This window comes from Lycorma delicatula, chromosome 9, assembly GCF_047948215.1.
Source record: "Lycorma delicatula isolate Av1 chromosome 9, ASM4794821v1, whole genome shotgun sequence".
NCBI lineage: Eukaryota > Metazoa > Arthropoda > Insecta > Hemiptera > Fulgoridae > Lycorma > Lycorma delicatula.
Genome location: NC_134463.1, coordinates 63,021,427 through 63,049,081, shown reverse-complemented (window position 1 = coordinate 63,049,081; position 27,655 = coordinate 63,021,427). Strand labels below are relative to the sequence as shown.

Here is a 27,655-nt window from a genome sequence, read left to right as displayed (position 1 = left end):
ATCGTATGTTGATCGAATACGACCTCTAGTAACCGTGATATGAAACAACGACGGTTTAGCACTTACTTTTTGTAACAACAAAAATATAATAAGATTATAACAGTGTTTACGTCATTCTATATAATAATTATTTAAGATCGGTGGGAGACAAGAATTCTCTGATAATTCGCGGCCATTCGATAGGTTGTTTTTATTTTGTCGTTTTTGACGTATAATCAGGAAAACAAAATAAATATTCTTTCCCTTTAGTAGAGGGAACTTAACACCGGTAATATTTAGTCGTGGATAGGTCGTCAAGCTAACCGGTCGGTTGCAGCACAACAGCGCCTCTCGTGGAACTACATTGCACTAGGACAGGACAGTGAGTGCAATCGGCCAACACCTGTTGTTCAGTAATAATCTCTACATTAAAAGTAGACAGTCGCGAACTATTAGCCTAAATAGTGCTGTGTAAAATCGTTTATTAATGAATGGACCAAATTTTATAATAAAATATAATATTTAAAAGATTCTGGAAAAACTGGTAAGTTATTTTAATTTATAATTGTATTTTTTAATTTAAAATTAAATTGCTTTATTTTATTATATATTAAAAATTATAAAAGCATAAAATTTCCTGATTTTAATTAAATTGTTTTACAAAAAATAATTGTAAATTTAATCTACATTATAGATTAAATTTAAATATATTTATTTAGAAAGTATATATAAATAAACAAAAATTTGATGCTAAGGAAAAAATACAACAAATTTCTTAAAAATTTTATAACTATTTAAAAAAAATTAATAAATTGATAATAAATATAACAAAAAATGTATCTTATAAAATTTTATAACTAAATAACTCAGAAATAAAAAAGAATACGCTTATACAAAATAAGCTCATATATAATTCACGTTTGAAATTAATAGAAATCAATTTATTTTCTAATGACGTGTATATTTTTATATACTTTACCTCATATTCTGTGAAATGTACGTTACCTCAATTTTAAAAAATAAAAAAAATAACTTTTAAAGAAGATATTTTAATGTTAACACAAATTAATTAGAATACTGAGTAAAATTACTAATATATATATATATATATATATATATATATATATATATATATATATATATATATATATATATATATATATATATATATATATATATATATATATAATATAAAATTTCTAACAGTCTGATACTAAATGGAATAACCTACATTGAAAGTAAAAGAGAGGGATTATTCAAAAAACTACAGTTTTTTATGCGGGTATATGAAACATTTATTTTAGTAAATAGGGCAAAAGTAATAATAATGCATCTTGTATTTGTTCAATTGTAATTATACAATACACATACATATGTAAATATTTTTAACTTTTTGTGTTTTGTTAATAGAGGAAAATATTTCAGCTGCACAAAAACAAATTAGATAAAAACAATGTCCTTGATAATTAAATGAATTTTATATAAATTAATTTAAATTTTATTTTTTAATCAAATTAAAAAAAAAAAAATAGGTTTCCAATTCGAATTATATATATTTATATGATGGATATTTAAGATTTATTTTTTATAAAATAGATCCATTTCAATGATTTTTTTTTCTTTAGAGAAAGTTGCTCTAATTGTTCCCTTTGTAAGATTCTTCTACATATCTTAAAATAAAAGATTACTCGTATATATTTAACGAGAAATTATCATTCATTCCGTATAAATAATGATTTGAACATGTTTTTTTTTTTTATTATTATTATGGTTGATATCAAGATATAATATAATTTAATATAACTTATACCGTATATAAATATTCTATAATGATAAAACGATGTTTGCTTAATTTTTATATCATAAAGAAGTATTTTCGGATATTTAAAAAAAAACCTAGTTAAAAAAGTTATATATTCTTACTTTTCAGATACCCTTAACCCATGCTTGGTTGTAGTCTCTTAACATCTAAGAATTCCTTTTCTTGTTTTTATTAATATGTAGGTTTCTCTCCTTTTAGTTTCTTACAAAGTGCTTTTTTCAAACGAGCTGAGTTTTTTATAGACCGGTTGAAATTTTATATAATTTAACGATAAATTTAAAACAAAATAAAAAACTGACTAAAAAATCGTAGGATAAATAAAAATAATAATATTTTTCAAATCCTTTTTTTAAAATTTACTCTTTTATTAACATTTTATAGATGTTTATATTATATATATTTCATACATATCTATATGTTATTTTGTTTTTTAGATTTTTTTTTTTATTAAACGTCTTTAGAAAGTTTAAATTTTAAAAAATGAATAAAAATTAATTTTTTTATTGCTATATATAAACATATATTTTAATTAATAAAGCATAAAAAAACTGGGTTTTATTTGTTATATGACCATTATTTCTGCCGATATTTAAGTTTTTACATATTGAAACTAATACGTCATAAGCAAACCGAACTACGTTTTTTTTTTAATAAATGAACATAAATTTATTACTTATAAATTTATTATAAAATAAGTATATTTGTATGAACAAAAAAGCTGGCAAAGTATTGCATGACTATTAATAACAAAGACTCAGAGTTAAAATTAAAAAAAAAGTACATCTGGTTTTTAGGGGTGGGTATAAATTTTAAAAAACTTTCCTAAAAAATATTAATATATAAATTAAGCTTAACAAATTTGTTTGAGTTTTATTTAAATAAAAAAACGTTTCTGAATTTTAGGTCTATATTATTTTTTTTAATTTTTAGACATTTCTTGAAAGCTCTATATATAAAGTATAAACTTTCAAAACATTTTTGAAAAATATTTAAAACGAAGAGAGATAGAGCAAAAGGACATAAAAATATACATATTTCAATTTTAAGAAGTGAGGGTTGATTTTTGGAAAGTTTTTCTTATATTATTATTATATATGCATTATAGATAACAAATTTACTTTAGTAAAATTTTCTTTAAAATAGCTCTTAATAAATCGAAATTGTTTTTTTCGCGAAATTCTCTCACATCCTTAACGATTTTTGAAAAAAGATTAATATGATCCAATGCCTCATATATATAAAAATATTTGAGCCAAATTTGAAGAAAATCGGTTCAGTAAATCTTGACATATAAGGTCAAATGCAGTGCGATATACATACATACGCACATACACACACAAAAAAGGAATTAAAAGAAGATTATGTATTCGACCCGTAATTTTTTTTTTTTATGTTTGTTCGCGCATAACTTTTTTCCTATAACCCGATTGAAATAAATCTTGTTGGAATCGACGCAACTGCTTTTCGCAGTAGTACCATGATGTTGAAAAATTTTTTTAAATACAAAAATCGGTCTAAAAATTGACAAAAAATATTTTTTCGCCGTCCCTTGGGTAGGTGGGAATCCTGATATTCTATATGTATCCGTCACGTTAGATGAGGTTATATGGTTTTCTATAAAGAAGGTAATGTGACTTTCTGCGTAAGATATGTAGCTAAGTTAATAAAATCATAAAAAATCGAGATACTTCGTCTTAAACATTTCAGACCCAATACCCAATCGGTAGGAACAGTGGGAATCCTATTATTCTATATACGTGCATCACATAACATTACATGTTCTTGATGTCAGTTCCATTATTTTTTTAAATAATTTTTTTTGTTTAGATGAACTAGTTGACCTTAAAACGTAAAAGTTTTCAAAACCCAGTTTGATACTCAATTTTGATATGACTCATACTTTCCCCTTTAATATACATATTCCTGCTATATTCGCCGGGAAAATAACAGTCTTATTTATTACTTGTAAGAAAACAAATTTAGTTAGAAATTATACTAATTATTTGTGTCTAAAAAAAATTATTTCCTGTAGAATTTACAAAAATAAATCTTACCTCTTGTAATTTTGTTCTCCCGTAAAAAAATTTCACAAAATATTATATATTAAAAAAGATAAAAATACATTACAGTATTTTTTCTCTCTTCGTTCCGACACTATGGATCACGTTTATACAATTTTGACTTCTTTTTCTTTTCCCAAAAGCTTTATTCTTTTGCTCTGTTGTCGCCTTTCTTTCGTCTATATATTCGGGCTAATACCTTTCTTTTTCTTTCTTTCTGGAAACTTAGATTCCCGAATTTCTTTTCTCAATCTATCACTATCTTTATACAAATCCTTCGAAATTTTTAATGTTTTTAAATCTAATTCTATTTCTTTAAACCAGTTGGTTTTAGTGGCTCTGTTTATGTAGAAATTAAATATTTGTTTTGTCAAACTTTGATCGTTCATTCTGCGTAAATGTCCATAAAACTGTAATCTTCTTTTCTGGATTAAGTGCTTTATTTTTTCTGTATATTTATAAATTATTTTTCACTTTTCAATTTGTAAATTTCATCTTCATATTTTGGTTCATAATATTTTTTTAAAATCATTTTTTAAATTATTCTTTCTACTTTTGCTATTTCTTTTTCTGAAAAAAAAATGCAGATATTTTGCCCCATACAGTGCTTCTGGTAGGACTACAGTTTTATAGTGCCTCAATTTGGAATTATGTGACAAAGGCTTTTTTTATTGTAAATGTAGTTCGTGTGATGATAGTTTCTATTTTCCGTACTCTATTCTTCGTTTACCCTTCAGCAGCCCATTATATTCGGTGTTATGATTTCTAACAAATATTTACATTTTTGAGTTCTACTCATATCTTTGTTGTCGAAAATTTTAAAAGTTTCAGTTTTGTTCTCTTTGTCAATGGAAAACCAGTTAGTATTTTTTTCATACGAAATTTGAAGACCAATTTTGATTTCAAATTCGCTTAGTTTTTGAATTTGATTTTTGCCTCATCTACATCTTTTGCGAAAATTGAAATATCGTCTGCGAAGGCCAGAATTTTTGTATTCATGAATTTAGTTTTAGCGCCGATTTTTATGTTTTTGTGTACTCTTAACTTTTTAAGCTCTTTCTTCCATTCTCTTATAACTTTTTCAAGGGCACAATTAAAGAGTATTATTACAGTTTTATAATTAGTTATTTAAAGAATAATATTACAGTATTATTAAAACATAAACAAAATAAAATAAAGTGAACTCGGTGGGTCGAAAAATATTCCAGTAATGGTTGTATAATCAACACAAAAATCCTTTATAACAGTTATTAAAAACCTAACCTAATTTTAAAAATAAAACTTAATTATTTCATAACTAAAATTTATATTAAAGTGCAACCCTCTGTATTTTTTTTTACTACATTTAAAAAATGTATAATATTTCACCATAATTTGTTGAAAAGTTTAAAGTTTATAGTTTTTTCGGGGACTGATTTTTTTTCTAACCCTAATTTAAGTGATTAATTTGATATTAAATCAGAAGAAAATGTACGAGAAGGTTCATATAATTATATGTAATATGTAAATATATTACTTGAACTGTACTCCAAAGTAAAGGAAATTAAATTGTAATAGATTATCTAAAGAATGTAACATACATATTCTTCAATTGGTTTACAAACGTGTATTTTATACATTACGTATATTATAATTTTATCTTAAGCACGTCATTAAAATAATAAAAATATCTAACTAAGATATTATCACTGATAAATAACAATAATACTAACAATTAATAAACACCAAATTAATCATAATACAAAATTATGTTTACAACTATAACATAAAAATGAAACAAGAAAAGTAAGTAATAATTAAACATTTATAAACATTTTGTTAATAAAAAAAATCATAATTACACATAAATACACCATTAAATCTCCTCAAGTAATGACCTATATATGAAATAATACTACAGAAAATTAAAAGCAAAAAGAAGAAATAAATTAAAATGTGACTAACTATAGAGAACGTATCAAAAATGGAATATGAAATATTAATAATATTATAACGCCTATGAAATTAAATTAAAAATAGTTATTTTAAAAATAATTATTTATTTGTACACTTAATTTAATCTTTAATTACAATTTATCGATCTTGACGACAACGTAACCTTTTAATATATTTATAAACATCGTAAATTCAAATTCCCGGACTGTCATATTACTTTTTTTTTATAATTATTTAAATTTTCAAATTACGTAAAATGAAAAACCAGATAGATATTTCCATTCCGTATAAAGAAAAGTTAGTTTCAATTCTTACCTGTTTAACGATTTACTAGTAAAAAAAAACCCTGACAAACCGGATATTGTATAAGGGATATATAAGTTTAGAATTAAAATCATTTATGATACATGATAATAATTGTCTGAGTATATTCCATTTATAATAAATCAGAAGCGTACTGTAAGAATGCACCATATAATATGTATGTAGTATAAATTATTCTCATATGTAATATTTTTCAGTATTCCATTATACTTTTAACAACCAAAGAATAATAATAATAATAATAATCCTGTTTTAATATTCCTACAAGTCTTGATATATATCTTACGGTAAAACCCCGAATACCGGTAAATCTTAAGTTTTACCGGTAAATTCTAACGTTTACCAAGTTACTTGGTAAAAGTCCGAAAAAATCTTGAAAACACATTTAATTCGAACTTTTACCAAATCGTTTTGGTCATTGTTGACAATTACCATATTCTGTTGGTAAAAGTTGACAATTGTGTAACGAAATCACTTCTAAATAGGAAAGAGCATGAATTTAAAAATGCTCTTCTCAATTTCGGGATTTCAGTTCAAAAATTGCATTAAAATTAATCATTTTCAAACGTGAGAATAATCAATTAATAGTTAACTCTTAAACACACAGTCTGTGTCTAACTCCCGGATTGTTTTTTAACCCAGTTTATTTTCAATTTTTGCTGCGGGAAAAAAGTTCTGAATCCCAACTGACGTTTTTCATTAAATACCATTCAAACCGTTGTAAAACTTAAGGAAAGATATAAAAAACCTAAAAAATATAACTAAAAATTCTGTTTTTTAAAATATAGCCTTCCAGTTTTCTGTTTATCGTAAAATTCGTCTTTCCATATACAAAACACCATGATTAAAAAAACATGCTGCTAAGAAAATGTGATTGAATTTTATTTAATATTATTAAGAATAATTTTCACACAAAAAAGTTAATCGATTATTCTTAATGGTAATTGTATTTTACAGGCTTTATCCTTTGAAAAGGATAACAAAATTTTTGATTCAAAAAGTAATTAATATGAAGAGCAAATGTTTCTTGCATACGAGTTATTATCTAGTACTTGAGATGGGCATTATTTTTAGTTATAGAGTATTTTTTAAATTTGTAGTCTCGAAAGGATTCATTTAAACACAACAACGAACATATTGCTATTTACTATTGTAGAAGTTTGCTGAAAATGATTCATTTCTGAATATTAGCGTATATGAATTAATTACTTGTAAAGTTTTTGAATGATTTAGTATTATATAGCAAAATAAAGTTTTTTGTAATCTTTTGAAAAAAAAACCTGTTTCATTTTTCACTTGCAGTGCATTGAAATTCCGAAATTGGGAAGAGCATTTTTAAATTCATACTTTTGAGTGATTTCATTACAGAATTGTCAACTTTTACCAAAAGTCTATGGTAATTGTCAACAATGACCAAAACGATTTGGTAAAAGTCCGAAATAAATGTGATTTTTTCGGACTTTTACCAAGTGACTTGGTAAATGTTAGAATTTACCGGTAAAACTTAAGATTTACCGGTATTCGGGGTTTTACCGTAACCTATATATATATATATAAATTTGTAAATTTTACAAATTTTAAAGGAATAAATTCCTTTATTTATTAAAATAAATTGGAAAAAACTAACCACTACTAATAAAAAAAAAATTGTAAAGAAAGGATAATAATTCAAAGAAAAGATTCTTTACATTCATTAACTTAAAAAAGGTGACAACAAAGATGTAATACTTTCCTAGCATTGGTTATTTATTCTATAATGAAAAAAAAGTTACCTAAAATGTTTTTGGGGTAATGGTAATTTATTATGAAGTTTTATTGTAAAAGTATCAGATGTTTAAATAATCCAAAAAAATAGTTAAAAATCGGTATTTTTAAAAAAAAATTTCTTCTCCCCACCCCAAAATCACTTTCCAAGAAATGTTTTTGATTTTCTACGTTTAATATGTTAAATGGAAGAAACTAAAGAAAATTCCACTGAAAAATGTTCAATCAATAACAAATTACCGAAGAGTCCTTTTTTATTGGTTGGGGGGGGGGGGGGTAAATTATGATGAAATTTTATCGTAATATTATTATTAAAAGTTTATTATTTAAACTTTTAACAATATTAAGGGTTTAAATAGGCCAAACAATTTTGAAAATTAAAAATAAATCAATATTTTTAAACTTTAATCGGCTCCCCCACCCACAAAGTACTTTTTTGGAGTGAGTTGCACGACTACTATGCCTAGTAAGACTTAAAACTCGGTTAAAAAGTTTGGAAAAATAAAAAAAGAACTTTTTTGATTTTTTAGGAAGAGAAACTTTCGGGGCAAAATGTGTTAAAAAGCATGAAAATAAAGTGGGATTATGTATGCAAAATGCTGGAAAAATTGATCCCAAAAAACTATCTACCCAACCTTCTGGAGAATTGACCTTAAAATTTTCCTAAAAATTGCTCCCTACAAATAACTTTCTTTAAAAACTTTCATCAAAATTGGTTTATCCAGTAAATTGTAAGCTAAGCTTCAAACACTCCCACACACGTATATAGTAAGTACGTAGAACATTAACCTGCAATTTTTTTTTTGTTTTTGGGGTCCCTGAATATACGCCGAAAAATGTGGAAAAAACCGCCTCACCCCATCTATTGACTGGTTATCATACTTTCCGTTTTGCAGCATAGTTCTAGAGCTATGATGCTAGAGAAATAAAATTGTTTAAATACTTTTTATAATTCCATAAGACCAACGTGATATATAAAATGTTTTACTTTTTGACTTTTATTTAAAAAATCTGATGTTAATACCACATGACTTCCTTCTACGCCTAATTAATTAGTTTTGTTTTGATGAAGGATCGAATATTGAAAGTAATATTAGAAAAGCGAATGGGGTATGGAGGGTTTTAAAAACAATCTACGTCGTAGAGTACTATTTAATAGTATGAAATGGAATAATTTTTTTTAAAATCCTCATTAAAATTTAGAAAAAGAAACATTAGTTATAATTTGTAAAAGATTTCTATAAGAAAAATATGTAATCAGGAAAGGTTTTTGAGGGTTGATGACAATTCTTAAATCTTAATTGATGAATGGAAAAATGAGAACTTAATGGGAAACTGGAATGGGAATTTTGTAGATTATTTGAAGTAACATGCCTGACTGGGGGATTCAAACCCGAAACTTTCCAATGAAATGTTGGGATAAGCTATTATTCTGCCACAATGATAAGAAAATAATGAATAAGTTTGTTTCTTTTATTTCTTAATTTATCAGGAAGAAACAATAAAAAATTAAAATAAATTCCAGAGACAAGAAATTTAAATTGCAATATTTATTTAAAATATTACTAATTTATTTATAACTAGGAATGAGCTAAATGTAATGAATAGTATGAATTTATTTGAAAATGAACATGACAAAAATAATATTAATTTTTGAAAATTATATTTTTGTAAAATAAAATATGTTTGCAAAATTTTTTTTATTTGGGAAATAAGATCTGTACAAAAAATAAAAGTATCAAATAAATTTAAAAAAAATTTGTTCAACCAAGGAGAATATTTTAAGAAAAAAAAAAGAAAAAAACTTTATTCTGGTACATTCATATTAAGAATTAGAAAAAAAATTCTTAAATATACTATTATGAAATATAAAGTAAAAAAAAGTTTTAAAATGTTATTTTTAAGAATATTGAAAACTAAGTGGGTTGATAGAGTACAAAATGAAAATGTTTTAAAACTATTATTAGAAGAGAGAGAGAGAGAAAAATTTTGTGGCCAGATTTTTTAGAAAGAAGAACAGGTGTTAGGCTTTTACTTCCTTGTGCAAAGTAAAGAAAGTATTGTGATCGCGAAAAATTTCAGTTTTCTGATTTCAACGGAAATATCCAATTTGACCATCCCTGAATCCATTTTGACTAGTTCGGCGTGACAACTGTAAGTATATATCTCGCATAACTCAAAAACGATTACCCGTAGGATGTTGAAATTTTAGATTTACGACTGTTGTAACATCTAGTTGTGAACCTCTCCTTTTGATTGCAATCGACTGGACTAAAAGTGTACAAAAAAGCCCAAATTCCAAAAAAAAAATTGGATTTTGGACTTTTTCTTAACTACAGTAATAAGCTCTCACTGAGAGATTTTCAAAGATATATCACAAAACGATATGTCACAATTTTCATTGGTTTCAGTACAGTCAAATAAAATTTTAATAGATGTAATATTTGGATCTTACAAGGGGAAGGCACATCGGTTCGAATCTACTTTTTTAAATATATTCTTTATACATATAAATTTAATATATTGATTTATTAAAACTTATTAATTTTTATAAAAAAAATTTACAATAGATAATAATTCAATAATTACAATAAAATTAAAAATAAAAAAATATCAGAAGTTATTAATGAAATAAAGTTTTATGTACTTTTTACTTTAAAAAAAATGTGTATATGTAATTTAATAGGCGTACGAGGAAGTCTTGTGGTGTCCACATCAGATTTTTTTTTTATTCATTGAAACTTCGAAAAAAATTGTCTGTTGACGTGTTATGCATCTTACTTCAGTATACGTGAAAATGATCTTTAGATATTATTTTTTGTCTTCGTAATTACCGAGAAATGTATTTATAAATAGAAAAAATTGCGGTTATACAGGTATATCTTTTTTTACATAATTTATTTGTTTAAGTTTTAAATACTGATACGAATAATATATAACAAACTAAAGAAATCTAAATAATTATTGCAAATAGTTCCACTTTAGTAGATGTACAGATGACATAAAAAAAAAAATGAGAAGTTTAGAAAATGTACTTAAAATTTTATGTAGTTACGTACATAGGCGTACAGAAGTCATGTGGTGTCCACATCAGATTTTTTATTTATACATTATTAACAAAGTAAATGTTATTGGTTTTTTAAGTATTTGGTATTATTTATCATAATCTTTTTTTTAAACTCTTTGTTTACTATTATTAACGATTTGAAATTTTGTTTTAATGCATCTATTTATTTGTTTGAAAGTAAAGATTTAACGGATGAATAGAATTGAAAAAAAAAGATAAGCACACAGACAGGATTTTTCTTTGTAATAAGAGAAAAAAGTAGGAAATATACGTTTTTGGCTATATATTTACTTTAATATCTTATTGTTTAATAATAAATATTTGTTTATATATACGTGCGCTTGTAAATTTTTTTTTTTTTTTAATTGCCATTTTCGTTTTAAATTATTAAATTTAAATAGAATCATTTAGTATTATTTTTTATACATCTCATGAGTATGATTAGAAATAAATAAGTACTCTTATTAATTTTCACGTAATTAAATTCTTTATAACATTTTGTTAATTGGCAATTTAACAGTTATTTTACGCTAAACCGTTTAATCTTTCTCTGATTATGTTTAGTTTTACGTGGCTTTTCTCAAAAAATATTATAAATATTGTTTTGAGAAATTTTTTATTTTTTAAAAATAATTTTCAGGCCGAAAAACATTAAACTAAATAAATATTTTATACCAATTAGTGACCAAAAAATTTTTAGTACTGCATTGTATTACCTACGAAGAAAAAATTAAAGTTAAATCTTTCCGAAGTAGGATACAGAAAACAAAACATTTTCGAACCTGTGATAATATGATTTTTTTCCATATTTTTATCTCTAGAAATTATCTTCAGAAATAGTGTTCTTTACGGGTTGTATATAGAGACATTTACAGTCCCTAAGAGAATTTTATTTTACTTCTACTCGCGAAATATTTTCACTGTATTTTCAGATATTTATATTTACTATTTTTGTGAATACTTTTTTTGTTTTGTGAATATCTTATTACATTCATTTCTAATCATTTTGATTTTTAGTTATAACTTTTTTTTCATTAAAATGTTTAAAAAATAGAGCCAACTGTAAACAATTTTTAGAAACTGTTTGCTTCCTTTTTTTAACAAATTAAAAAACTACTTCTTTCTCCGGTTACAAAAAAAATCATTTTGTTTGTTTTTTTTTGCAATTTCATTCAACCGTTAAAACTTTACTTTCAAACACATAAACAGATACATTAAAATAAAATTTCAGACCATTAATAATAATAAACAAAGATTATAATTTATATAATGTAATAATTTATGAATAATAAATCATGCAATTTTTAAAATTATCTTTTTAAATAATTTAATTTAATACAACTAACAAAACAGTTAAAATATGTAAATACCGTAATATTTTTTTTTAATAATTAACTTTCTGATAAGCTGTGACGAGTATGTTAAATAAAAAAAAGACTAACAACAAATTGCAAATAACGATATATTTATGTAAATTAGTGTATAAAAATAAAACAAAATCATATAAAGTAAATTTGTAATGTTTAGTTAAACGTTACATTCGTTTTATAAATAACTGTTTAAATGTTATTTGTTGTTATATGCATAGCCATTGAATTTTTTATTAATCGAACTCCGTTCGAACAAAAGAAAAGCTTCTCAATTTGCTTATGTACAGTTTGAGTCAAAAGTATGAAAACCCCACAACAACTTTAAAACCGTTTCAGATAAAATACTATTACTTTCAGGAAAAGATATCAGTTAACCACTTTACCTTTTGACAAGAAATTGAATTTTTTTTTTGGGAGTGGTCCAGGGGTTGTAACTTAAATATTTTAAATTTTAACACCCTTTGTGTGACACATCATTTTAGAGCTCTCTTTAAGACAAGAAATAAGTTATAAATAAAACGTTAGTACGATTTCTGTACCTAAACTTTCATCGGAATAAATTTTGGATTTTTGAGAAAAATACATGGATAATTTGAGGAACTGTTATAAAAAATAAATGAATTTATAAAAATTTTATTAAATGAATATTTTGAATAAATTTATTTAAAAAAAAAATTATTAAGCATATTTGCTTATTTACTTACATATCATTTTATAAATGTTCAAAACGTCTTCCTTCTGTTGTTTGACAGTAATCCAGTCGGTTATAAAAGGATGAATGATATTGCATTATTCAATGATTCCTTAGTGATATTTTGTGCTGATTCTTGAATTCCATTTTGTAAATCATCGATGTCTTGGGTTTTATAATAATAAATAACACTGTTTAAATGGTCCCATAGAAAGTAATTCGATGGTGACGAATCGAGTGATCTCGCTAGCCTTTCTATTGGCCCTTCGGCCAATCCATCTTCCAGGAAAAATGCATTTAAAATTTCACGTACCTGATGACCGAAATGAAACGGAGCACCATCTTGTTGAAACCAAATGTCTTGGAAGTTGGGGCCATCCCAACCACCGTAGGAGAGGACATTCGCCTTGCGACGATCCCGGTCACTACTCCCCTCCCCCGTTCATAGCCCTGATGGGATTTAACGAAGGTCGTCTTTTGACCCTCTAACTGATTACATATCACAATCATTAGCCAATCCTCAGTTGGGATGTTAATAATGTAAATGCCTCGGTAGAAACTTACATCGTGATTTTAAAATCAGCATTTGCCTTCGCTGTAGGCTTCTTTCGGACATCTTCTCTGTCCTACATCGTTGCCCTCTAAACTAGCTAACCGAGTTCGTGGAAGCACGAACCCTGCGCCTAGTTCAATATCGTAAACAAGCTACGAGTGATGTCCCATTAATACGAGTCTATTTTCAGTAACAATAATGCACACCACAACAAATGTTTTTAGCAACCACGAAATTTAGACCTAGTTCTCATAGCGATGATCAATTCCAAGCCTTTAAACTTAAACAGCAACTACGCACTCTGGTCTGGTCTGCCAGGGAAAAAAAGTACAGACCTCTTACTCCCACTAGAGCCCCGTGTGACATTTACCTCATCACATAAAACTGGCTTCGTCAAGATAGTGCTACACCTCTCGGCTGCATAGAAAAGCATGCCCGCGGCAGTGCAGTCACCATTCCCCCGGCAGCGATACTATTACTCATTCATTAACCGCACTCATCAAAACGGCCCTACACCTCTCAACTACATGGATTACCACACCCTCCATAACGCGTCGTCGTCCGCTGACAGCAATTCTGCTACTTACTTCCAAACATATTTTCACTATCCGTCGCTCGATGCTAATTCGCCTACCTCCGACCAATCAACTGCCCAGGCGGACCCTAGCCACCCGGGGTACTACTCTACTTATACCCCATCAGCTGATCTGCTCAGAACGAGGAAAGAAAGTTGGGGCCATCACCCCATCAAAGTACTAACCGCACCCGACGTTGCTTAACTTCGGTGATCAGACGAGAACGGAAGTTGGGCCAACAACGTTTTGAATGTTTGGAATGATATGGTCGAGAAGCAAAACCTCATATATCACTGCCTTTAAATTTCCATCAATAAAGATAGGCCTTATCAATCTCCACCAACAATACCTGACTATATATTTACTTTGACTGGATCATGTGTATGTGTCAAGATACCACTGTGGATCAGTCCAATGTCGATCAGTGTGGATACCAGTGTAGTTATTAGTCCAATATCGACAATTATGGCGATTACATTACTATTTTAAAAAATGTGGCCTAATCACTAAAAACTATGTTGTTTAATCAATTAGATCTACACAAATATTGTTCATCATAATTTCGCAGAACTCAAATTTTCGAGAGTGGTCTTCTTCATTAAGTTCTTGATCCAGAAGAATTTTGAAAGACTTGAAATTTTCGCTTTTTAAAGTTTAAATCGCTGAACTTAGGCTAATGTTATGTTCTCGTGCTGCTATCCGGATCGAGTAATGAGGTTTCTCAAAAAAATTCTTGCGTAATCTCTAACGATCTGTTATTATTTGTTGTAGATTTAGCTTTCCATAGTTTTCCCCTATTATTAATGCTTCCCGTTTTTTCAAATCATTTGCTGTTTTTTGACAGCGTACCTTTTGAACTAGGGTTGCAATTATTAATTGTTGCGTTGAACAATTCACAAACTTCATAATCAAATTCAATCACCAAACCATCTCATCATTAAAAAATTGTGACCCTCTCCTGTTCATTAAGTGACATGTTGATAGCAATGTTAGCAGGTAGAACACAAAAAAATAAATTAAGTAAAAAACAATTGAAAAAAGGGAAAATAGATATAAATAACAAAAGTAGCTTACAAATGCGGTAAAAAAAGATAAAATCAATTAGCCAACCGATCACAATAAATTCTCATAAGAAACTAATAGTGTAGTAATGAAGCACTCTAAATGTAATATTACACGACAATGAAGTAAGCTTCATTTCTGCAACAATGGTAAGAGATTATCAATGATCAGGTGATAAGAATGATTAGGTGACAATATTTTTATTTATTTATTCATTAAATTGCGACAAAAACAATTTTTTTGTGTTAAAAGATAAAATAAAATTTTCCAAAATTAAACTTTATCCAGCCGCCATTTTTACCAAATTTTTATTTATGTAATTCTCTTCTCTTACAGAGACCTTTAAAATCATGTATCACACAAAGAGTGTTACCATTTAAAATATTTAATTATAACCCCTGGGACACTCCCCTTCACTCCATGAAGGAGTTGAAATTTTATTTCTCGGCAAAAGTTAAAGTAGTTGAAAGGTAAAACTGTATCCTGAAAGTTACAGGATTCTTTCTCTGGAAAAGTTTTAAAGTTGTTGAGGGGATTTCCATGACTCAATCTACATACATAAATATATATGTATAGTTTTATATATATATATTTATATGTGTATATTCAAGCCTTACTTATCATCAAATGGCCTGATTTTGATGACTGCATTTCATTATTTTCGACTGGAAATTTTCAAGTGGGAATCCCGTTGTAATATTTTTCATATTATTTAATGGAAAATTTTTTAATCAAAAATACATTGTCTTAATATAAGATTTGAAAATATTCGTAAAAAAATTTTTTCACGGTCATCATTGACGTATTATAGCATAATGATATATAATTCAAGAAAATTCAATGACACAAGTTGGAAAACTCAGATAAAAACAAAACTTATTCTTCTATTCCAATTCTCCTAATTCATGCTTGTTATCATTGTCTATACTTAGTTATTATTTGTTCTATTACCTGTTTTGTGCAAGTTGCTTTTTTAATATTAGTAGGATTTCTACTGACTGATTCAGTTTTTAAATTTAAAAACCTAGAAAATATAAAATAAAATAAACTTAAAGATTACAGACAACCGACTTCAAAAAAAGTCTGCAATAAAATATTTTAAAAAATAATACTTTATCAGTCGAATTTTAAAATTACAACTGTTTAAAATCGTCGCCAAATGGAAAAATTAAATTTTAGGTATTTCGTTTTTAATTTGAAATGAAGTATTAAAATGAAAAATTTAAACAGTAATAAAAAAAAATTCTATTTAGGCAAATTTTTATTTAATTGTTTAACTTTTTATTTACTTGTACGAAATAAAAGAAGTATTGTGAACGCGAAAAACTTTGGTTTTCACATTTCAACGGAAATATCCATTTTGACTATCCCTGAATCCTTTTTAAATAGTTTTGGCGTGACGTATATACGTATGTATCTCGCATAACTCAAAAACGATTAGCCGGAGAATGTTGAAATTTTGGATTTAGAACTGTTGTAACATGTAGTTGTGCACCTCCCCTTTTAATTGCAATAGATTGGACCAAAATTGACCAAAAAACCCAAAATCCAAACAAAAAGAATTTTTGACTTTTTCTTAACTGCAGAAATAAGTTCTCATTGAGAGCTTTTCAATGATATGTCATAAGAAGTATTATTTTCATTGGTTCCATAGTTATAGCTAAATAAAATTTTATCTAATGAAATATTTGGATCAAGGGAAAGGCACATGATCGGTTCGAATCAGACTTCATTTCCTTTTATTTTTAACTGTTTCTTTTTTATAATTTAAATATATATATATTTATTAATAATTATTAATCTCTGATTGTAAAAAAATTTTACTATTAATAATCAATAAAAAAAAAAATTAATTATCTAAGTTATGAAATAAAATTTATGTACTTTTTAAAAAAAAAAAAAATGTATACATATAATTTAATAGGCGTACAAGGAAATCATTTGGTGTACACATCAGATCTTTTTAAGTTTATTTTTCATATATTAATATAAAATTGTACGACATTAGTTACATTAACCACTTTCATTACTGCTGATGAAGTAAAAAATAGATCGAAAAAATGAATACAAAGGAGTACATTTCATAATTTTAAATAATTAAATAACAACCATAAACTGATATTAATATTTCATAAATAAGAGCATGAGTAGTTAGTTCCGTTCCGCTCTAGATCTAAAAATATAAATATTTATGCATTTACTAGTTTACTATGAATAAATTAACTATGTACGTAGTTATTTGATATAATTTCAAATAGATTGTCAAAAACCCGTGGAAATCACAATAAAAAATGTTGGCCTCGTATCTGACGAAAAAAAATTTACCGGTGTAGCGTAAAACATATGACAAAAATGTTCCATTTCAAGGAAAACTGGTATGGTAATAAGGTATATTACATGAACTAGCGACCGAATAACATCTTTAATGAATCATTTATAAAACAGCATTTCCTTTCCGTTTACTTATTCAAATATATGCGTAATTTAAATAGAAATATTCGTAATCATGATAATTTTTTTCCTAAGGAAAATCGCTATTTAATGAAAGAATACTTTTTTTGCCTCTCAGACTATTTAAAAAAAAAATTTATTAAATCTGAACTTATTTAAACTAATAAAGGGAAATAACTCTTATTATTTATCAATAAAAAATATATTTAAAAAAATCAGAATAACAAATACTTAATATTTTCTATATTTGTAAGTTTATTATTTTTTTCTCCTTCTTCAAGGACCACACAAATATTTCATGTAGTTTCTTTCTTTTTCTTCTAAAAGTTCTTCATTCTTTCGGACTGTTTAGCATTTATTTCTTCTGTACATTCTCCTATGCTGAGTTTTATTTTTCACCTACAGAACGTTTAATTCAAAACTTTTTTAAATTTATTTTATTAAATTTTAAATCCCTTTGAATTTCTGAAGCATTTATTTGCACTAATTATTTTTCAAATAAAAATTGGTTCTGTTATTAGTAAAGTTTTTATTCTTAGCGTTACTAAGAATAAAAATGGAATATTATTTTCATTAAGTCTTAATTAAGTACTTAAATACACAACGCTTTGATTTCACATTCTGTCCGTAAAGTTTTTCATAAACGTTTTCTTAAATTAATAATCATTTAATGAAAAAAAATAATGGAAGTAGGTCAGAAATCTTTTTAAAATAGGATGACCTTTCATATTAAAGTATTTAAAATACAACTTTAAAAAAAAAAAACTGGTGTTGTTTGTCAAACAATCATGTTTAACAAAGAATTGAGAGTTTAAATCCCAGTTATATGTGAATATTTTTACATAAATTATAAAGAAAAGCTGTTAATAATTTTTTTTGAAAATAAATTGAAAAAAAAGTAATACTTAAAAAAAAAAAATTTTTATATGAAGTTACCTACATACAGTAAAACTTACTTGAGTGCTTATAACTATTACCTCATACGGGTTATATTTATAAATTCTTTACATCATTACAATGAAAAATGTAATTATTAGTGAAAACCATAAAATTGAGTAACACCTCCGATTTAATATAAGTATATCCTACCCTACTAAAGGACATTTGTATGTGTGTCAGTTTGTATGTGTGTCCGTGCCCCTAGCTTAGCACCGAAATGTACCAATCACTACAGGAAAATCCTGATTCGTAAGTACATGTCTCGCGGTGTTTACTTTTTATATTATAATATATCGATATATCGCATATATATATATATATATATATATATATATATATATATATATATATATATATATATCGATATATATGTGAAATATATATTAACAATACATTTTTTAATTTAAGCGATTCTTTTTGTTCATAAAATAATGAACTATAACCAAAGAGTAGGGACCGGAATGTACCGATCACTAGCGGAAAATCCCGATTCGTTAGTATCAATTTCTAGAGTTAAGCTACTAATTTGGCAGATCTCCGTAGCGCGAGCGGTAGCTTCTCGGCCTTTCATCCGAAGGTACCGGGTTCGAATCCCGGTCAGGGATGGCATTTTCACACACGCTACATACAAACCATTCATCTCATCCTCTGAAGCAATACCTAACCATGGTCCCGAAGGTTAAACTAAAACTTCGGATTTAACTTTCGCTATATCAATTTTCATCATTCAAAAAAAAAATATTTTCACACAACAGGTAATCAATTTCGGACACCTAATAATCCCATTCCAAGACGCCGCCTGCCAGGACAACTCGTCCGGAGAGCCTAGCTAGTATGTATATATATATATATATATATATTAGCTGTGGTGAAAAATACATAATTTATATACTATAGTTTATAAAAATGAACCGTTCATGAAAGATACTGATTTGTAAATATTAAAACAAAAAGAATGTTACCTAATTAATAATAATAAACGTACGACTATAATAATATAAACATATAGTAATAATGATACTATATTGTAATATGTGTGATAGTAATTATAATCTGTATAATGAAAAATAAGGTCACTGTTTTATAAGATTTAACTACTTAAATGATACGATTTAACTTTGAATCTTAATGATTTTTTTTAAATTAATTATTTTTATGAATATTACTAACAAAACTTTTAAATTTCGTGCGGAGGTTCCGGGTTCGAATCCCGATCAAACATGGCGTCTTTTTATACGTTACCAATTACTATCGGGCTAATGACCATAGGTGTTGATGCCTGCTTTTTCACAACAAAAAAAACAAAACTTTTAAATAATTTTATTAACGTTAATATATATATATATATATATATATATATATATATATATATATATATATATATATATATATATATATTAACGTTAATATATATATATACACACACACACATTTTTCTTCAGTGTTTCTTAAATAACCAAATTAAGGTGATTTAACCAGATTAAGGTCATTTTATGAAGAAAAAAAAAAATATATATATATTTAAAGACATATATTTTAATGAACAAAAATTAAGTGTAAACTTGAACTTCACTCAACAATCTTACCAACAACGCAAAGTTGTAATTAACAAATTGAAGTTATATGAATCAAATCCTTTACTGTAAAATAACAAACGCTATCGAATAAGATTCAAATGAAAAGCTGTAAAATAGATGTTAGTTAACCGGTATGAAAACAAAAAAAAATCATATTTCAAGTCGAATTTTAAGAAATTATGAAAAATTAAATATATATTGTAAGAAGATAGAGTGAAGAAGAAAACAAATTTTTATGACAAGAATTTCTAAATTAGAAATAATTTCAGCGACTTTTTAGTAAAAGTGAATTAAATAAAATTATTAAGATTAACATTTTTTCGATTTTTTTTTTTTTGCTTTTTTATTCTGTGAACATAAAACTCCGAAGTAGAATAGATCCTCTAGATAAAAGATGAATATTTTGATACGTTATTCTTAATTTTGGACTTTTTCACAGCGTAAACATTTTCTGATAAATAATCTTATTTTCCACGTATTAATTTGAAAATGTATTATTTGAAAATACTTCAATAATGTTTTTTTGAGGTACGTTTTCTAAGTAATATTTATTTATATACCTCCATTTAACTTAAATAGTTTTAAATAATTTTATTTTTATGATTTTTCAAAAGTTTACAGATCTTACGCCTGGTTTAGTTTAGTACAGCTATATTATTTTTTTAAAATTGTCATGTACTTAAATGTAATTCTAATACTTGTAAAGAACGGTTTTTATTTATTTCATAAAAACTGTCCAACCGTTCTGGAAAGAAAAAATACTCGGCTACGGTCGGATTTACACAGCTCCTGACGATTCAGCGGCTCCGTTCGGATGCACTCGGGTCCTGTCGGCTTCATTCGGCTCCGTACAGTTCACACAGCTCCGGGCAGATTCACGGCTCCTTACTACTACATAAATATCTGTCTTCGATCAGTCATCAGTCAACCGTCGATCAATCTCCAAGAGGTCTCAACATGCACTAATTACAAGATGTTATATGTATTACCACAAGCGCTCCTTATAGTTAAATTTTTCCTTCCATAAGTACTCAAATCATACCTTATGTAAGGTGACGACAACATGATCTAAAACTAGTCTTCCTACATTTTTAAAATTTATATTTATTTATTTATTCACTCAATATTTATTCGCCCAATTCATTTTTTATTTATTTATTTTTTCCTAATGTGTATGCTGCAATCTGTTCAATTAGTGAACAATGAAGGATTAAAGTTTTCAGGATAAATCGAAGCACGTCAAAAATGCCACGAGAAGGGTAATTCCCCCTGTGTGGTCGTGGACGGTGTCTTTATCCCAAAAACAGAGTATGAAGTACGCTTACCTAGCACTACACCGAGATCGACGTTTGATCTGGAAGTATCACGTGAGAGTGAAAAGAAAACAAGTGAACGCGAAGTACAGAGAACTGCATTGGCTTTTGCGGAGAAACTCACACCTCACACTATCCAATAAAGTTTTAATACACAAATCTATCTTACGATAAACCTGAACTTAAGGCGTGGAGTTGTGGGGGACAACAAGTAATAGTAACATAGATATACAACGCTTCCAAAATAGAAAAGTTGCAGAGGCGCCATCGTTCAATTGGAATGATGAGATTCACGAATATTATATCATATTATTTATGGATATATAATATGAATATTTTATATTATTTATTTTTTATATTATATTCACGAATATCTGGAGCTTCCGACGGTTCATGAGGTTGTGAGACAGCGCAGTGTTAAATACCAACAACTTCTAGAAAATCACGTAAATCACTTAGCAATCAATCGGCTTGATAACAGCGGGGACGTCCGAACATTGAAACGTCTTCATGCGCTTGACTTCATGGTTACTGAATGTGCCTGGGTTAAGGGTTTTTGAATGACAGGTTGCAGTTACTATCACCAAATCTAGTGATATTATTTTTGTATACTTCCTTACTTTTTTTTTTTTATAATGCATGTTGTTTTGTCTTGTCAATTTCTATATTGTTATGTGTTTATCGACTCGATATCGCTTGATTACATGTTTGTTTTTATTGATTATTTATTTGTTTATTTTTATGGACTATGAAGTGAAGGCATATATTCTTTTACTAATGTACTTTAAGAACAAAGCTTACATGATAATTTTTGCTTACTAATTACTCAGCCAGTCCATTCCTGAGACGTTTGGTTAATTGAACCCCAACAACCAAAGTACACCGGTATCCACTGTCTAGTATAGAAGCTACTAACCTTTACTGGGATTTGAACTTCACAGCCTTCGACTACGAAAATCATCTCCTAAAACAACTGATTTGCGATAACGAGTTAATATTTTAGTCTGTGGGCTGCAAGTAACTTTTATACCTAATTGCAAAACCTTTTGCAACTTGTACGTGTGTGCGCAATTTAAGGATTTTTTTTAATGATAACACTAAAGTAATGAAACGTACAACAGAGTTTTAACGAAACGGACTTTCAGGGATCCGCTGATTTAAAGACACATAATTTATCGAAAATAATCATAAAGGGGTCTTTTAAACGGTAGACAATCTAAAAAGAAAAACCAGGGGTATTATACGATGAATTGTAATAGTTAGATGTCGATCCCCGTGGCAAAGTGGTAGCGTCTCTGCCTTTCCTCCGGAGGTCCCAGGTTCGAACAACGGTTAGGCATGGCACTTTTTATACGCTACAAATTTCCATTTGGACTAATGACCGTAGCAGTTGAGCCCGTAATTTTGTAAAAAAAAAAAGTTATATATTTTATAAATCATATACGCTTCACACAAATCTAAAAATATATCTTATTGTTTTATTGGAATGTAATTTATAATAATATTTAAATTTACATTTTGTTTGTTTAAATCAATGATTAATTCAATAAATGCTTCATACAACATCCAAAATCATTACGCGCGCGCGCGTGTATCTGTTTGTACAACGTCATGATATTCCGTTCTATTTTTAAAATTTTACTGAAAAGAAATACCAAAGTGAACGATGAGAAAGAAAATAAAAACGTTATTAGTCTAATCAAACGCATATTTTAACCTTGAAATAAGAGAGAAAGAAAGAGGAATAACAATGAATAATGTTGATGATTACAATCATGAAAAAGTGAAAGAAAGGCTAAAAGAGAGTATGAATAAAATGCTATAAAAGAAAATGAAATAATAAGCTTGCAAACTTACCATACCTAATCTTCTTTACTATAAACTATAGACAGATGTGACTTGAGTTGCATGAAGTAAAACTTACGTATAGTGGAGTATACTCGTATATATTAGAATAAAACATTTTCACAATAAGGCCAGCTGTATTTGCGGCTTCGGCTGCAATCTACAGAATAAAATAATTATATTTATTATAAATTAATTAATTATACTTAATATATAGATAAAAAAATTATTGATAAAATAGCCGCCAGACCTTTTCAAATATATATATATATATATATATATATATATATGTTCCTAAGTAACATACCACTAAGTTGAACTAATCGATTGTTATGCAACATACTTATTAGATCCATTGTTCATGGTTTTAATTTCAAGTGGAAAGTTACATCTGACTTCTTCTTAAATTTGCTGAAATATGTTTCCTTGGATAATGAAATCTTACATAATATATATTTGGAACTTATCCGGGCCACAAGGCTTTTGCCTTCGCTGTAGACCTAGTCCGGACATCTTGAATGTCCTACGTCGTTGCCCTCTGAACTAGCTAACCGAGCTCGCGGAAGCACGAACCCCGCGCCAAGTTCTACTTTTACTGAGCCAATTTCTAGTAAAAGTCTCGAAATTCGAGGCAAATTAACAACAACATACTACCAAAAATGTTCGCAACAACAAAATTTAGTCCTAGTTCCCTTCGTGAACTCAACTTCAGTTCATACCTCTGACTTAGGTTAATTTACGGACTCCTGTCTGGTCTACAAGGGAGAGGCGGACAGACCTCGCAGAAAGAAGACTTCCGCCTTCCGGCGAGAAGAAAGGGATCTTTTTTAATAAACACTGATTATTTAAAAACATTTAATTAATAAATATTTAATTTAATGATTTTTTTTAAATTTATGTTTTATATATTTCTTGGGCAAAGAATGATACAAAGAATACTATACAAAATAATAACGAAAAATAGGTATTCTTACGCAGAACTGCAGAAGAATTTTTCATTTCGTTTTCGTGAAAGTAAAAAAATGCAAAGAAAGAACGTAAAGAAAGTTACTTAGAGATGATAACTAAGGCTTGTTATCTCGAATGTAGGAATAAGTATCATCTTGTTAACCCTAACTTTTCTAATTAATCTTCTTGCATTTTCACCTAAATATCGAAAATATTATTTAGTTATATAACAATCCAGTAATAAAAAATTATGACCGCTAAAATAGCCAAAAAAACTATATATATTTTTTAAATCTCATCGTTAAATTATTTAAAAAAGATTGTTTATAACGGGAATACCAGAGTATATATTTCTATTTAAAAAAATCAACTAAACGTTCGATTTATGAAGTAAGAACTATGTTGTACCTCGTGTAACATGTTAAAAAATTAACATGCACTTCTTAAAATTTAAATATACCTATTTTTGTTCTTTTGCTCTATCTGTTCCCTTCGGTTTCAATTTTCAAAAACCTTTGAAAGTTTATACTTCATATACAGAACTATCAAGAAATGTCTATAGGATTTTTATATTATAGACTCTGGACCTAAAAAACAGAAAAAACTTAGCAAAGAAAAAGCTGTGCGTGATATTGCATGACTTGACTGGTGTAGCCGGGAAATTTATACAGCACTACGTCAGCTTTTTTTATTGAAGCGGTTAAAGAAAAAAATTATGCACTTTTAAAATAAAAAGCATAAAAATTACACTTAGAATTCTTTTTCTCGCTTTTAAGTACTGTGATCGCGAAATTTTCGGTTTTCAGATTTCACGAAAATATCCATTTTACCAACCCTGAATCCATGTTTACTAGGCACGTTGACTAGACACGTTTCGGCGTGACATACGTCACGCCAAAACGTACGTATGTGTCTTGTATAACTCAAAAACGATTAGCTAGAATGTTGAAATTTAGGATTTAGAACTGTTGTAACATGTAATTGTGCACCTCCCCTTTTGATTGCAATCGACATTACCAAAAGTGCTCAAAAAAAGCCCAATCCATTTTTTTTTTAATTTTGGACTTTTTCTTAACTACAGTAATAAGCCCGTACTGAAAGTTTTTCAACGATATATAATAAGTGGTACGTATTTTCATTGGTTCCACAGTTATAGCTCAATAAAATTTTAATTAATTAAATATTTGGATCTTACACGGGAAAGGCACGTCAATTCAAATCAGACTTCAAACTTTTTTTTAAATTTAAATATATTGATATATTAATATCAATTAATTATTAATCTCTGATTGTAAAAAAAATAAATAATAATTAAGTAATAACAAAAAATATGAAAATCTATATATATATCTAATAAAATATATATCTAATAAAAAATATAAATACAGAAAAAATATCTGTAATTTAATAACCGTACAAGGAAGTCATGTAGTTCCACATCAGATTTTTTACTGAGCAATAAGATATTAAAATACTGAACATTTACCTGCTGTCCTTTATTTATTAATATTTTCTTTGCCAGTTTATCAAAATGCAACATACCGAACAGTGCAATTATACATTTATCACTGTAAAGATAAGATACGAATTTTATTATTATGTTTCTTTTTACGTTATATATATTTATTATTCATATCCGTAGAATAACATATATATATATATATAAAATAAATCATGATAAGTGAAGAAAAAATAAAGAATTATTTCGTAAATTATATGTTTTATAAATAATGTCTAATTTTAATGTAAAATAGAAGTAGTTAAATTGTATGCATTATTAAAATCTAATCAACCACAAATTGCTTAAGTTCTTTTACATCGTGTAAAAAAATCAAATAGTCACATATTTTTAAAGTAATAATATTATATATTTATCAGTGATTTTAAACATTAAATTTGCACTTCGTAATAATATAATATAGGAATTGTAATAATAATAATAAACGTTATAATAGTCTAATTTACTGACTATTTCTCCGCCAGCATTCGATATTTCATCACGTTTTAAAAGCTCTTTTAAAAAAATATAAAAAAAGTTGTAATACTTTCCTGGAACTGGTTATTTAAAATAATGTTACATGAAAAAATGTTTTACCTAAGATATCTTTTTTAGGCTGGGGATAATTTATGATGAAGTTTTTGTAAAATTATCATTATACGTTTAAATAAACCAAAAAAAGTTTTAAAAATTCAAAGAATCGGTTTTTTCTGCTCCCCCATTTCCAAAATCACCTTCAAGAATTTTTTTTTATCTTTCTACGTTTAGTATGTTAAATAGAATAGATTAAAAAAATCACTAAAAAATGTACAACCAAATAAAATGTTACCTAGATTTATTTTTTGGAATTGGGGAGGATGAATTATGTTGAAATTTTAATGTAATATTATTAATAAAATTTATTACTTAAATTTGTAATATTATTAAGAGTTTTGATCGGCTAACCCCCTCCCCCCTCCACCAATATTGTCCCCAAAATATTTATTTTACTGTTGGAAAAACAAATTTATATTTTTTTTGATCGCTTGCACTACTACTACATCTAGGAAGATATTTTTTAAAATCGGTTAAAATATGTAATAAATAAAATCTTTTTTCTATTTTTTGGGTAGGGTGAATTTTGGGATAAATTTATTTTAAGAGGTAAAATAAGCATGAAGCGTGTACTGAACTTGATATAAAGTGGGGGATGCATTTGCAAAATTTTGTTACGATTGACCTCCAAAAACTATTTATCCCATCCCCTCGAGATATTAACCCCAAATTTTACCAACAAATAAAAATTTTTGTCAGAATTTATATGGGGCAAATTTTATTATTTTTTTTTTTTGTTACAGTATTTAATTTACAATCGGTTCCAATCTACCTGAACCAATATTAATTTTGAATAACAAAATATTTACATGCAGAGAGGGGTTTCCATTGAAATACCTCAAACAACTGCGTATATACATACATATATTATACAACATACATAAATATATACTAAAAATAAATAAGTACATACACAAATAAACGTTGATGAAAGATATGGGGTAATATTTTGGGGTCAATATCTCTACGGGCTGGGGTAGAGAGTGCTTTGGAGTTAATTTTCTTAAAAAGTTTCAAACATAACCCCAATTTATATTTAAGCTTTTAAAAGATTTTGTCCCAAAATTCCCCCAACCCCAAAAAAACGAAAAGGGCTATTTTTTTATTTATCGCATATTTTTATGTATAGCCAAATAAAATTTTAATTAATGAAATATTTGCATTTTACAAGAGAAAGATATCGGTTCGAATCCGACTTCATTCCTTTTTTTAACTTTTTTTTTTTAATTTAAATAAATTTATTTATTAATAATTATTAACTTCTCATTGTAAAAAAGAAATTTGCAAT

At 27.0% G+C, this 27,655-nt stretch overlaps 1 protein-coding gene across 1 annotated transcript in view; it reads left to right on the top strand.

Annotated features, from left to right (window-relative positions):
• Nucleotides 1-252: 252 nt before the first annotated feature.
• The window catches only part of LOC142329964 (sodium-independent sulfate anion transporter-like), a 270,984-nt gene continuing 243,581 nt past the window's right edge, over nucleotides 253-27,655 (top strand). Inside the window, exon 1 of the mRNA XM_075374952.1 lies at nucleotides 253-523. The gene's annotated coding sequence lies outside the window, so the exon portion shown is untranslated. The remainder of the gene's footprint in view (nucleotides 524-27,655) is intronic.